Raw genomic sequence first — 12151 nt, forward strand, 5'->3', positions numbered from 1 at the left:
AAACTATTTGCTCGCAGTCCAGCTGCGCTGCTTCCTAACTGTGGCGTCCCTGCCACTGCGTCCCTGCCACTGTGTCCCTGCCACTGCGTCCCTGCCACTGTGTCCCTGCCACTGATTGGCAGGCCGCTTTCACTCCCTGCCATCCTCCTGCTCCTCTGTGACTTCAGGGTCATTTACAATTATTAAGTAAGAAAATGAAACAACAGTGTTGGCACTGGAAGGCAGAGTATATGTTTGTATTCAACACAGGATTGCTTTTCTGCATTCATGAATTCTGTCAGGCAACCGACAAAAATGATGTGCCTTTCAGGAAGGGCAAAGGACAGTCAGGTCTGTGAAATCAGCATGCAGCTGGAGTGTCCTCAGGGTGAGGTAAGACCATCATCTAGGGATTAGGGCTCAACAGAAGAAAATGTTCTCGGAGCACCTGTTCAATAAGAAATAAATTCTTGAGTTACAACAGCACATTGATAGCCTCCTTTCTTTCACACACACACACACACACACACACACACACACACACACACACACGCATGCACACACACGCACACATAGACACACATTATGCCCTTTTCAGGCATAACAATTGGGATTTGCCATAATTCAGGCATAATCAGATGTTTTCTATGATGTCACCACCACCATCCAGTAATACAATGTGCTAGACGATGTCTATACCCTGTGGTTTGTGGCCTGCCTGACCTTTTGTGGCTTGCTGACTCCTGCCGACTTTATACTCTCTCAGGAAGACATTTTTGCAAGAGTCTTTTGCTTTTAGAACAACGATCTTAAAATACTTGTTTTCAACAAATTTCTTCTTTGGATATAAAGTCTTTAGACTCTAGATGATCAATTATAGTATAATATGAATATATAATGGCCAAGAAGCTTTTGGGTTTTTTAAAATGTAGATGATCTTCAAGATAGGGCATGTTCAAAAGATGGAATTTGTCCTGTGGTGTTGGTGGGAATTACATAATTTGTTGATTCATTTTATGATTTATTAAGTAAAAAACTTGATTTTTCTAGAACCTCATTTTTTTTTAAAAATATTTATAGAATTGGTGTCATCTTGCTTGCAGTGTCACGGCAAACGCATAGTAAATGCCTATGGGTGCGTATTCTTGGAAGTCTCTTTATTTTTGCAGAGTGTATTAATCCATGCTAAGACTAAGGACTTCTTTTCCTTTTGTTGAAAATAAACTTTTTCTCACATAATATATCCTGATTATGGTTTCCCCTCCTTCCACTCCTTCCATTTCCTCCCCACCTCCCTTCCTATCCAGATACACTCATTTTCTTTTTCTCATTGGAAAGCAGTGTCCTAAGGGCTAATAGTAAACTACCACAAAATATAGTAAGATAGAACAGAAACTATCACATCAGAGTTAGAAAAGACAGGCACAAGGAAAAGAACCCCAAATAAGGTACAAGAATCAGAGACCCCACTCATGAAATCTCATACAAACACTAAACTGGAAGCCATGATATAATATACACACAGGACTAAGGACTTTTACTATAGGCTTTATTAGCACAGGACTAAGGACTTTTACTATAGGCTTTATTAGCACAGGACTAAGGATTTTTACTATAGGCTTTATTAGCACTCCTTATACTGTGAGAAGCTATGCATGGGACTGATTGTGGATGGAAAAAGGATAAAATACAATATTTTAGGGACTAAGATGATTTCCAATTAGTGCTGAGAGAATAGAGTTTCTGAAATTTAAGTAAGGTCACCACACTAGCCTGATATAATTAACTGTTCTTTCTATTTTGTGGCAACTCGACTGAAAGAAGAAATTAAGAACGAAAGATCCCCTAAAAGAACACAGAAGCTTATGGGGTAGAGGACATGTAAGTTCATTATCTTGGATGAGTCCTTGGTTTCTTGGTTACATAAATATTTCATGACATTGAATTGTACACTTTAAGGGCATGGTGTTTGTTGCAAATCAATTGCACTTCTATAAAACTGTCAAAAAGAAAAAGAAGTAGGAAACCCCCGAGTCTTACTGAAGTACTCTGTAAGGTGCTCATGTATGAGAACTGATCCAGTTGTAGGTGGTCCTCCCCGCTGCCTTTCAGCTCAGGAGGTGGGGCATGCTAACCATCATATTGGGAGGGGGCAAACATTAGATACACAGCTAGGAACATGTACAGTTTGGTGAGAAATTCTGTATGTCACTGAATAAGAGTAATCTTTACCTCTATGAGAAAGCAGATTTAACTTTTATAGAAATTATTCAAGGAAGCCACAAGTATTGGAGGAAAACTGTGGGAAGTAGCTGCACTACTTTAGTGGGATCTATGGGCTTCCATATGTGTTGCTGTGAGAGTATCTTTACCCTGTAGGGGCAGGTAACCAGGAATAAATGGAAGACATTGCCAGAGGCGTATGCACGACAGCAGAATTTGTAGTGGAACAGAGACAGCATGAGGGAGATGGCTGAGTGGAAAGAAATCTATGGAGACCCTTCGCACGATCTTCAAAACACACACCCGGCACACCTCATCATGATGCGTTCTCATAGATTTGTAGCACTTATAATTCTTGACTTGAAAATTCCTTTCTACAGCAAAACAGAATGACCATTTATCATCTGTTCATCTCTGAATGTACTATTTCCCTATATCTGTGGAATCATCCCGGGGAATTGGGAGGAAACTGTAACTGAACAGTGTCCATTGGACTCAGAATCCCACAGGCTGCTACATTATATTGTAGATAGAGCTCAGAGTTTCCAGTGTTTATACATCATGGCTAGTCCAAAAACACTTCTCGTCATTTGTTCAGAAACAGAAGACATCTGGTCACGGACTGTGTTGGAATCATTAGACTGGGAAAAAAGAAGAAAATAATTCATCAAACGGCCTGCCAGATGGTTGACAAAGAAGGGCTTTACTAATTTGTGGGGCAATTTTTCCTAAGTACCGCAATGTTTGTGACAACATCATGCTCAAGCGAATGGAGCTTTTCTGGAAAAGCACAGCCATTCTGTAGGAACTCAGTGTTTTGCTGATGTAGCTCCCATCAGGGCACTGGGCTTGGGAGTGCGGGGCGAAAAGAGTACTTTAGCTATCACATTTAGAGTATCATAAAATATTTATGACTAAAATCAAAGCATTCTTACATTCCACATTTATTTGGAAGGGAGTATGATTTGGAAGGGAGTAGATAACCCAGATAATAATCACCTGACCAAGGTTCCGTCAGAATTGAGATTGGCAGCAGTATCCATTCGTGAGTGATGTCCTTTTCCAATTTGAGTTGATTTGAAAGGAAGAATCATTTCGAGAATGAGAACTCAATGTTTTCCTTTGTCTTAGCTGAACCTTAGACAAGCCCCTCCTCTTCTTTTTTAATCTGACATTATCATATTGTATACAATGCACTGTAACCACATGGACCACCAGCAGTCTCTCTCACTGCCCCTCCCATCCCCCCCTTTTTCCCAAATAGTCCCCCTCCCTCCTACCTTCCCCAATCCCTCCCTGTTCTCTCTCCACGCAGTCAATCACAGCTGCCGTGTCTTAGTGACTGCAAAGGCCATGCACTATCTAGTTGATAGAGTCCCACCACATTTTTCTCGATCCTTTTTCTCCTACAGTTCTTACACCCCACTCCTCTGATGTTTTTTAGGCCTTGGAATGAGTGACATAGACATCCTCTTTTGGGCCAACCTTTAGCAACTACTTATTCCAAAGCCTTAGGTCAGTTATGAGTCCCTGCTGTGACCGTTGCTTGTCGGTCACAAAAGGCTTCTCAGAACAGTACTGGAAGCTGTACTAGTCAAGGGTAGGACATAAATGTTTACAAGGTGTTTAACCGTATGTCCATTTGACATAGTGTCAGCAATAGGTTCCCTAGGTAGGCCATAGGCTTTTGATCATTACTGCAGTGTCAGGTGTATATTCCTGTGTATAGAGCAGGGCCTCAGATCCCTCTGAAGGTCATGACTCTAGGCCATCCCTCCTGGATTTCATTCATGGTATACATCAGGAGCTCTGAAAACTCCACCAGAAAACTCCACCTTCCCTTGACATCGGCTGCATGTTACTGGTGTGGAATGAAGGGTTTTACTCACAGGACTAGGGTTGAGTCTGTTCATCTAGGTGCTGTGGTGTGCTTTAGAGGGGATTACTCTTTTAGAATTCACTGCTCATTGGATCGTTGTGAGAAGTAAATGTTACATCAAAATATTCAGAGAGATACTAATAATGGCAAAAATTATAATGAGCTCAGTGACAAACACCCATCATTCCCTGCTTTTCTATTTCCAGTAAGGGACGTAAAGATTTCCATCAGTGAGCCTCTAATGAAGTTTGTTCTTCTTGCTGGCATGTCTTCCATGAACACAGCTGTATGTGCTGTCTTGTCTGTGTCACTAGACACTCAATGTTTGTGACCATCTTAGTCAGCTCAGGCTGCCAGACCAAAACCCCAAATCCTGGGCAATGTAAACACAGCTATGGAGACTGGAAACCCAGTCAGGACACTGACATGCTCACTTTCTGGCAGGCAATGTAAACACAGCTATGGAGACTGGAAACCCAGTCAGGATACTGACATGCTCACTTTCTGGTAGGCAATGTAAACACAGCTATGGAGACTGGAAACCAAGTCAGGACACTTTGTCTGTAGGTGGAGGACAGTTCCCTTTGACTTTTGTCCTCATCAGTGGAGAGAGAAGGGAGGTGGGGAGGAGGAAGCAGGGCTTTCTGATCTCCCACTCTCACTTGTCTATTTTCCTTTCACAAAAAAATAGATTACTTTCATGTAGGATGTTCCTAGTATGGTTTCCCTTCCCCCACCTTCTCCGAGATCTTCCCCACTTCTTCTCTGATGCGAATCCACACCCTTTCTGGCTCTTGTTAGAAAGCGAATAAGCATTTAAAGAATGATAATAAACTAAAATGGGATAAAACGAGACAGCACAAAGTGGAATAGGACAGGACAAAAAAAGTAACCAGAAGAAGAAAAGCCAAAGCAAAGGCTTAAGAAACTTCCAGAGCCACTTAAGTATACACAGGAATCCTATAAAAACACAAAACTAAAAGTCATAATATACACACAAAGGATCTGTAGGCTTAAAAAGAAATTCTGAATAAAACATGAGACAGAGAAACTCTAAAGATGCCACTGAGTTCATTTTTGTGTTAGCCTTTTACTGCTGGGCTTGGGGCCTGCCCTTAAGAGTAGTTTGTATCCCCAGTGAGACTCTGTTGGAGAAAATTTTCTTCTTTGTGAGTGGTTGTCTATTGGAGAAAGCTTTGGTTTAGGGATGGGACTTGTATTCACTTCTCTCAGAACCAGGACCTTGTCTGGTGCATACCTGTTCAGGCCTGTGCATCCTGCCATATTCATTGAGTTTGTATGTGCATCGTTCTTGTTGTGTTTAGCAGGCATTATTTCCTTGGTGTCCTCTGTCTGTTCTGGCTCTCATACTCTTTCCGCCTTCTCTTCCTCTCAGTGAAAGGGATTTGATGAAGATGTCACTTTAGGACTGAGTGTTCCAAGGTCTGTCACTCTCTGCATAATGTCTGGCTATGGGCCTCTGGATTTGTTCACATCTGTGGTAGAGGAAGCTTTTCTGATGACAGCTGAGCAAGACACTGATCTATGAGTATAGCAGAATGTCATTAAGAGTCATTTTATTGCTATGTTATTTTCACAGAACAGTAGTTTTCCCAGCACCAGTTGTTGAAGATGCTATCTTTTTTTCTACTATTGATGTCAGGTTTCTCTATAAAAAAAAATCAGTTGCCCATATATATGTGTGTCTTCAATTTAATTTCATTGATCACTGTGTCTGTTTTATGCTAATTCCATACTCTTTTTTATTACTGTCACTCTGTGGTATAATTTGTAGTTGGGGTTGGTGATGCCTCTAGCACTTTTTTATTATTCTTTATTATTAGCTATCCTAGGTATTTTCTTATGAAGCTGAAAATAATCCTTTCAGGATCTGCGATGAATTCTGTTGGAATTTGATGGGATTGCATTGACTCTGTAGATTGCTTTTGATATGATGGCTATTTTTACTATATCAATACTCCTGAACCATGAGCATAGGGGAGTATTATTTCCCTGATTTCTTTCTTAGTCTGTTAGTAATTTTTTCCTTTAGTTCAAAATAGATTAATTGCTCACATAATATTTCCTGATTATAATTTTCCATCCCTCTACCCCTCTACTTCTCCTGGTTCATCCCCATCTCTCTTTCCATTTGGATTCATTTTTTTTCAGTCTGATTAGAAAGAAACAAGTTTCTAAGGAAGGGGCGCTCAACCTCTGGGGGTCATATACCAGATCTCCTGCATATCAGATATTTATGTTAGGATCCATAGCAGTAACCAAGTTGCTGTTATGAAGTAGTAATGAAGTAACTTTATGGTTGGAGTTCACCATAACATGAAGGTATTAAAGGCATTAGGAAGGTTGAGAACTACTCTTCTGGGATGATAATAAAAAAATATAACAACATGAAACATAAAAAGAAAAGCCAAAAGCTATTACAACAGAGTTAGACAAGACAAAGAAGTAGAAGAAAAGATCTCAGGAAAAGGCACAAGAATCAGAGACCAATTCATTCTCATACTCAGGAATCCTACAACAACACTAAATTGGAAATCACAATACATATGCAAAGGAACTGAGTCAGACCTGAGCAGACCCTGCGCTTCCTGTCAAGGCTTGCTTTTGAGGTTTAATTTTGAGTTTCTAAAGTTTTTGTTTCTGTTTTTTCCCCCTCAGTTTTGATTGTTTCTCTGATTTTATTTATACTTTCATGTCTTGAAATGTTCTCTTCATTTTATTCCACTCTTTGTATTAATGGATAGATCCATTTCCTCTTTAAGGACTCTGAATCTATTCATAAAGGCTGTTTGCAGTCCTTTTCTTGCCCTTTAGGCATATTACATTTCTCTGGGCTGGCTGTAGTAGGGTAGCTGGGCTCTAGTGGAGACGTACTGTCCTTGGGCTATTGGTTGTGTTTTGATGCTGGCATCTAGGCATCTGGGCTTGGGATGACTGTAAGTCTAGATGCTGATATTTGGGCTTGTCTTTTTGGCTTGGATATTCTGTTTCTTGGTTTCTATTACCCCTTCTGGTTCTTAGAAGAGTGTGGTGGCTTTGGATTGCCTGGTAGGGAATCTTTCTGATACCCTGCTAGATGTGGCCACTGGGTCTCAGGTAGAATGCATTTCTGGGTGTTGGAAGCTGACACTAAAGATGGGATAGACGACAGGGGGCCGGGTAGTAAGCGGGCCCCTAGCAGGGAGGGAAGCTGGGTGTGCGACCAGAATCTTCCCTGGGCATAGGGGCACAGAAGAAGGAGAGGCCACAGCAGGTGGTCAGCTACACCGGATTGGAATGGGGGGACAGGAAGGAGAGTGGAGATCGCCTATCTGATTCCCTGGTCTCTGTGTGTGTGGCTGACAGGTTTCTAAGGAGTGTCTGAGAGTGAGTTAACAGCTGAGACAAAGGACTGGAGTTGGGGAGCAAGGTTATAGAAGTTCTTTATGTAAACTACTGGGAATGGGGACAGAGAGTTAATGTCTCTTTTTATGAAGATTCTCACTACATGGTTTTACCTTTGTGATCTTGTCTAAAGGCCCAAGGTCCCAACCCCATAATGTCATCAAACAGAGGATGGAGCTTCTTCTAGAGACTTTTGGGATGCACATGGCAGTGCTTCCCGTTCCACAGAATAGCACATCAAAGCCGTAGTGGTGATGCCAAAGTGGTGACCAGGTAGACAGTTCAACTTTTCTCAGTGACCCAGAAACTTTCCTGGGGTGAGCTGCAGACATAATCCCAGAGCCTCAGGGTTTTCTGAAGGATCAGGGATAACAATGCCACTATTGACTTCAAAATTACTCACACGTCCTCATATAGCATTCCAGGAAAAAAGCTTTGAGGTGAGCCACCGCCTGGCTCATTTATGGACAAATGTCTGTTCTAGACAGTATAGCATTGTGAATAAAACACACAACCCATTCAGATATCCAACAGAGAGATTAAATGGTAATTCTGTGATTCTTTGAGACATGTAATTTCAAATCCCAGTCTTCTGTCTTCAAAACATAGATTCCATTAGTAACTTTCTTGCGGGTGTGTTGTCAAGATTCTATGATAATATGTTTATTTACTCACGTGTGCACACACACTCACACATGCATAAACACATATCACACTTGCTGCATAGAGAATACCTAGCATGTAGTCAGTGCCATACAAGTGTGAACTGCTGTTGCTGTCCTGAGGTTTTGTCAATAAGGCCACGAGAGCATGTCCTTGTCGCACACTTGCCTGTACATAGCAGAATGGATGAGAGTTTGACAGTGATGCTGGTCTGACTCCACCCGACTGGTCACCTTACATTGAGTGCCTGTAATTTTCTGGTTCCTACACAAGAAAAAGGGACCTCTAACATCTTAGACTGAAGGAAGTATGTTTTTATTTATTTACTTTTGCTGAGAGCATTCACATAATTCAGGAATTTATCCATGTGATAAAACTTTGATTTCAATTTACTGTACTGTTACAAGCTTGCGCTTTCTGAGAAACTCTAGAGGTAGGACAGTTCTGGTTACTGATGAAAATGCACTGTTATTTTATGTCATTAGTTAAAACATTATGGTCATGTACCTGCAAATGGAAAATTTGGAAATGGGGAAGATAGAGCTTGATTGGCACCATTACCAAAGCTTGTGCTGCACCAACCTCAGCTCTGATTTTTTTAATGACTCTGGGAATGGGGAAGGAAGCAGACTGACTAAATGCTGATACTTTTCCATGGGTCATTCCTGTGCCCAGTGAAGAAGCTTCTCAGTAGAACAATGCACAACATGCTCATGTTTTAAATGTCATAGCTACCTTTTGTTCAATACCTCTTTATCATGTGTAGGATTTTTTAATTTATTATTTCTGAAAAAGATACTTGGACCATGGCAAATTATCTGCTTAGGATGTACAAGTGCTTTTAAAGCTATTTAGGACACATGGGAGAAACTTCCATTTGGAAATCTGTCTGTACCCATTTTCAATTGTGTCATTTATTTTTTTCTATGGCACATAGTCCTATTGTGTAGCCCCAACTAGACTGGAACTCATAGTGTAACCTAGGCTAGCCTCAAATCTCAATTTTCTGACTTCCACTGCCCCAATTCCAGGACTCTAGGTGTATTTGGATGGAAACCCATCATCGAGGGCCCTGTTTCTACCAGAATCACCAGACATTGATGAGTATGCTGCTGGTTTTAGAACAAAAACAAGGAGGCATGTTTTCAACCCAGTGGATAGGAAGATTGGTATTTGCTTAAGTAGACCACTTTAATTAGTTTAAAGCTAGGAAAATTTGGAACTCTTCCCATTTCCACAGTTAACCATATACAGTATAAACCGGTTGATAAATGTGTTCATACTTGCAATGTGCCAGGCGGTCACTGTTACTGGGGTCAAGCACAACAGTAAATAAAATTCCAGTCCCCGTTTTTATATTGAGAAAGAGTAGATAATAAATATGTAATGAACTATCAGAGGCCATAAAGACAAACTTAAAGGGATAAAGCATAATACGAGACATATTTTGAATAAGATCATCAAGAAGGTTCTTTCTGGAATAGTTACTTTTGATCAGGAGAGAAAGGGTGTTGCAGGCATCTGGGGATAGCATCCCAGACAAAGGGAGCATCATGAGTGTGATATAGGCACCTGGGGACAGCATTCCAAATAAAGGAAGCATCATGAGGATGATGTAGGCATCTGGGAACAGCATCACAGATAAAGAGAACCTCTTGAGTGTGATGTAGGTATCTGGAAACAGCATCCCAGATAAAAAGAGCATCATGAGTAAGATTCAGTTATCTGGAAACAGCATAAACAGATAAAGGGAGCATCATGAGGGTGATGTAGGTATTTGGGAACAGCATCCCAGATAAAGGGAGCATCATTAGTGTGATGTAGGCATCTGGAGACAGCATCCCGGATAAAGGGAACATCACTTGCAAGAAAATTTCTCTGATGAATTCAAATATATGAAAGGAGATGAGTGCTGTGGTTTGGATACACACTGTCTGTCTCTTCCCTCCAAAAAGCTCATGTTTTAAAGGCCTAGTTGACAGATGATGACCTATAAGGATGTAACTGGACCTGAGGGCTCTGATGTGGATCAGTTCCTTCATGGAGTCAAAGTAAGATGTCATAACTGGGATGTGAGTCCTAGGTAAAAGAAAACTACAATTTGTCCTCAGTTATATCCACCCCTCCCAGTTTCCCAGTTTCCGTGAGCTAAGTTGCATAGCTTTGCCAAGCTCCCCACATTATGTTCTACATCAACTCAGGCAAAAAAAAAAAAAAATGGCACCAGAGACTTTGGACTGAAACCTCTGAAAGCCTGAGTGGAATAGCCCTTTTCATCTTGTAAAGAGCACAGATGGGTGTTTGTCATAGCAGCAGCAGCAACAGCAACAAAAGCAGTTAATAAGTGAGTATAAGAAGGTAATTCATTTCAGTCATGCTTATTAAACTCTTTAAAAGAGTTCTATTAATTCTCACAGAGCAGTTATCCTGAGTTCCATTTTATTCTGTGAAGCTGTAGGTCAAGCTTTCTCAGGAGAGGTAAGCAGTGCACTTCTTTTCACTGTCCTGATGACCTCCTGTGTGAAGCCTCTCATTCTTAGAAACCATCATCTTATCCTCATGTATCCACACTTTCGTTCTGAAACCATGGAAACCAAAATTAGCTCCTCCCAGGTCACAGAGCTGGTGCTGCTCTGAGCTGGAACTGCACGTAACAGACTGTTGACTGTGCCTGTCTGTGTGCCTTCTTGGAATATGCAAAGAGTGAGGCATGGACTGTAGTTTGAATATGAATTCTGGAAAAAAGTTTTAAGGTTAGATATTTTGAGGGTGTGTCTTGCTCTGTTTCGCTGGGGGAATTAAACAACGAACCACAAGGAGTAAATAAAAACATTGGATAATGGTTTTCAGCAAGAACTTTGGCCATAGTTCCATGTTGTATTCATGGAGATGGAACATGATATAAGTAAACACCAGCTCGAATACCGTTTGAGTTCCTGGCAGAGTCTGGGGAATAAACCCACATGTCATTGTGTGCCCTTAGATGTAGGCAGAGCTGATTGCTAGCCACGATGTTGACAGAGGATAATAAACTGTGTTGGTAAAAATCAGGTGCTGCCGTGGACACATTTTCAATCTGTCAGGGCAGAGAGGCAGCTCAGGGAAAGTTTAGCTCCTCTAATTCAGAGTCTTGGCTGGCTCAGAATATGTAGTTGGCAGATACTGACTCCACAGTGTTTATGACTAAATGCGTGCTTTTAAGAACTGACCTTGGGGGGGACTAGTGGTGTGATCCAAATTTCTTGTGTTTGTTGTGCACACGGAAAGGTTGATGGGGTAAATGAGGTGTAGATATTCTGTTCTGACAAGTTCTCTCTGTTCTTGTTGGATTTTACGATGTCTGAGACAGAGAGCTGACTGGCAGGCTCACCGGATACCGGGAACTGTGCTCTGATATTTATTCTACCCCAAAGAGATGAATTATTTGAGACATCTATTTAAATGCCATTTTTACTTTATTTTCCTTCAAAGGAAATGATTAAATTTCAGTCCATTTTTAGATTTTGAGTGTCACACTGTAATTTCGCTCACTGATTTTGGCAAGTACTCTCCTACTGTCATTAGGGTTTTCCACTTGCTTGGTACTTTCCAACATAAAAAAGAAAACACAGGAAGGTCTATTAATAAGCAGACCTGTTTGTGAGGCAGGTGTACAGAGGATACATGAACTGTTAGATAAGTGAAGGTTACATAATTAGGCTTGATCTACTTATAGCAGATAATGGATGAGACAACTTAAAAACAAGATGTCCTAGAAAGAACTGTATCTAGGCTGAGCAAGGTATTCCTCCTAAGAGAATATGCTCCAAGACACCCACCGGTTCAAACACTAGGGATAGATCCTGGTCTCACTGCCAGTGGCCCCATAGATTCACAACTGTCCCCCACATTCATTAGTCCTGGTTTGGTCCTATGCAGGTTCCCCGGCTATCAGTCCAGTGTTAGTGAGCTCTTACTAGCTTAGGTCAGATGTTTCTGTGGGTATCACCATCATGGTCTTGA

This window comes from Microtus pennsylvanicus, chromosome 10, assembly GCF_037038515.1.
Source record: "Microtus pennsylvanicus isolate mMicPen1 chromosome 10, mMicPen1.hap1, whole genome shotgun sequence".
Taxonomy (NCBI): Eukaryota; Metazoa; Chordata; class Mammalia; order Rodentia; family Cricetidae; genus Microtus; species Microtus pennsylvanicus.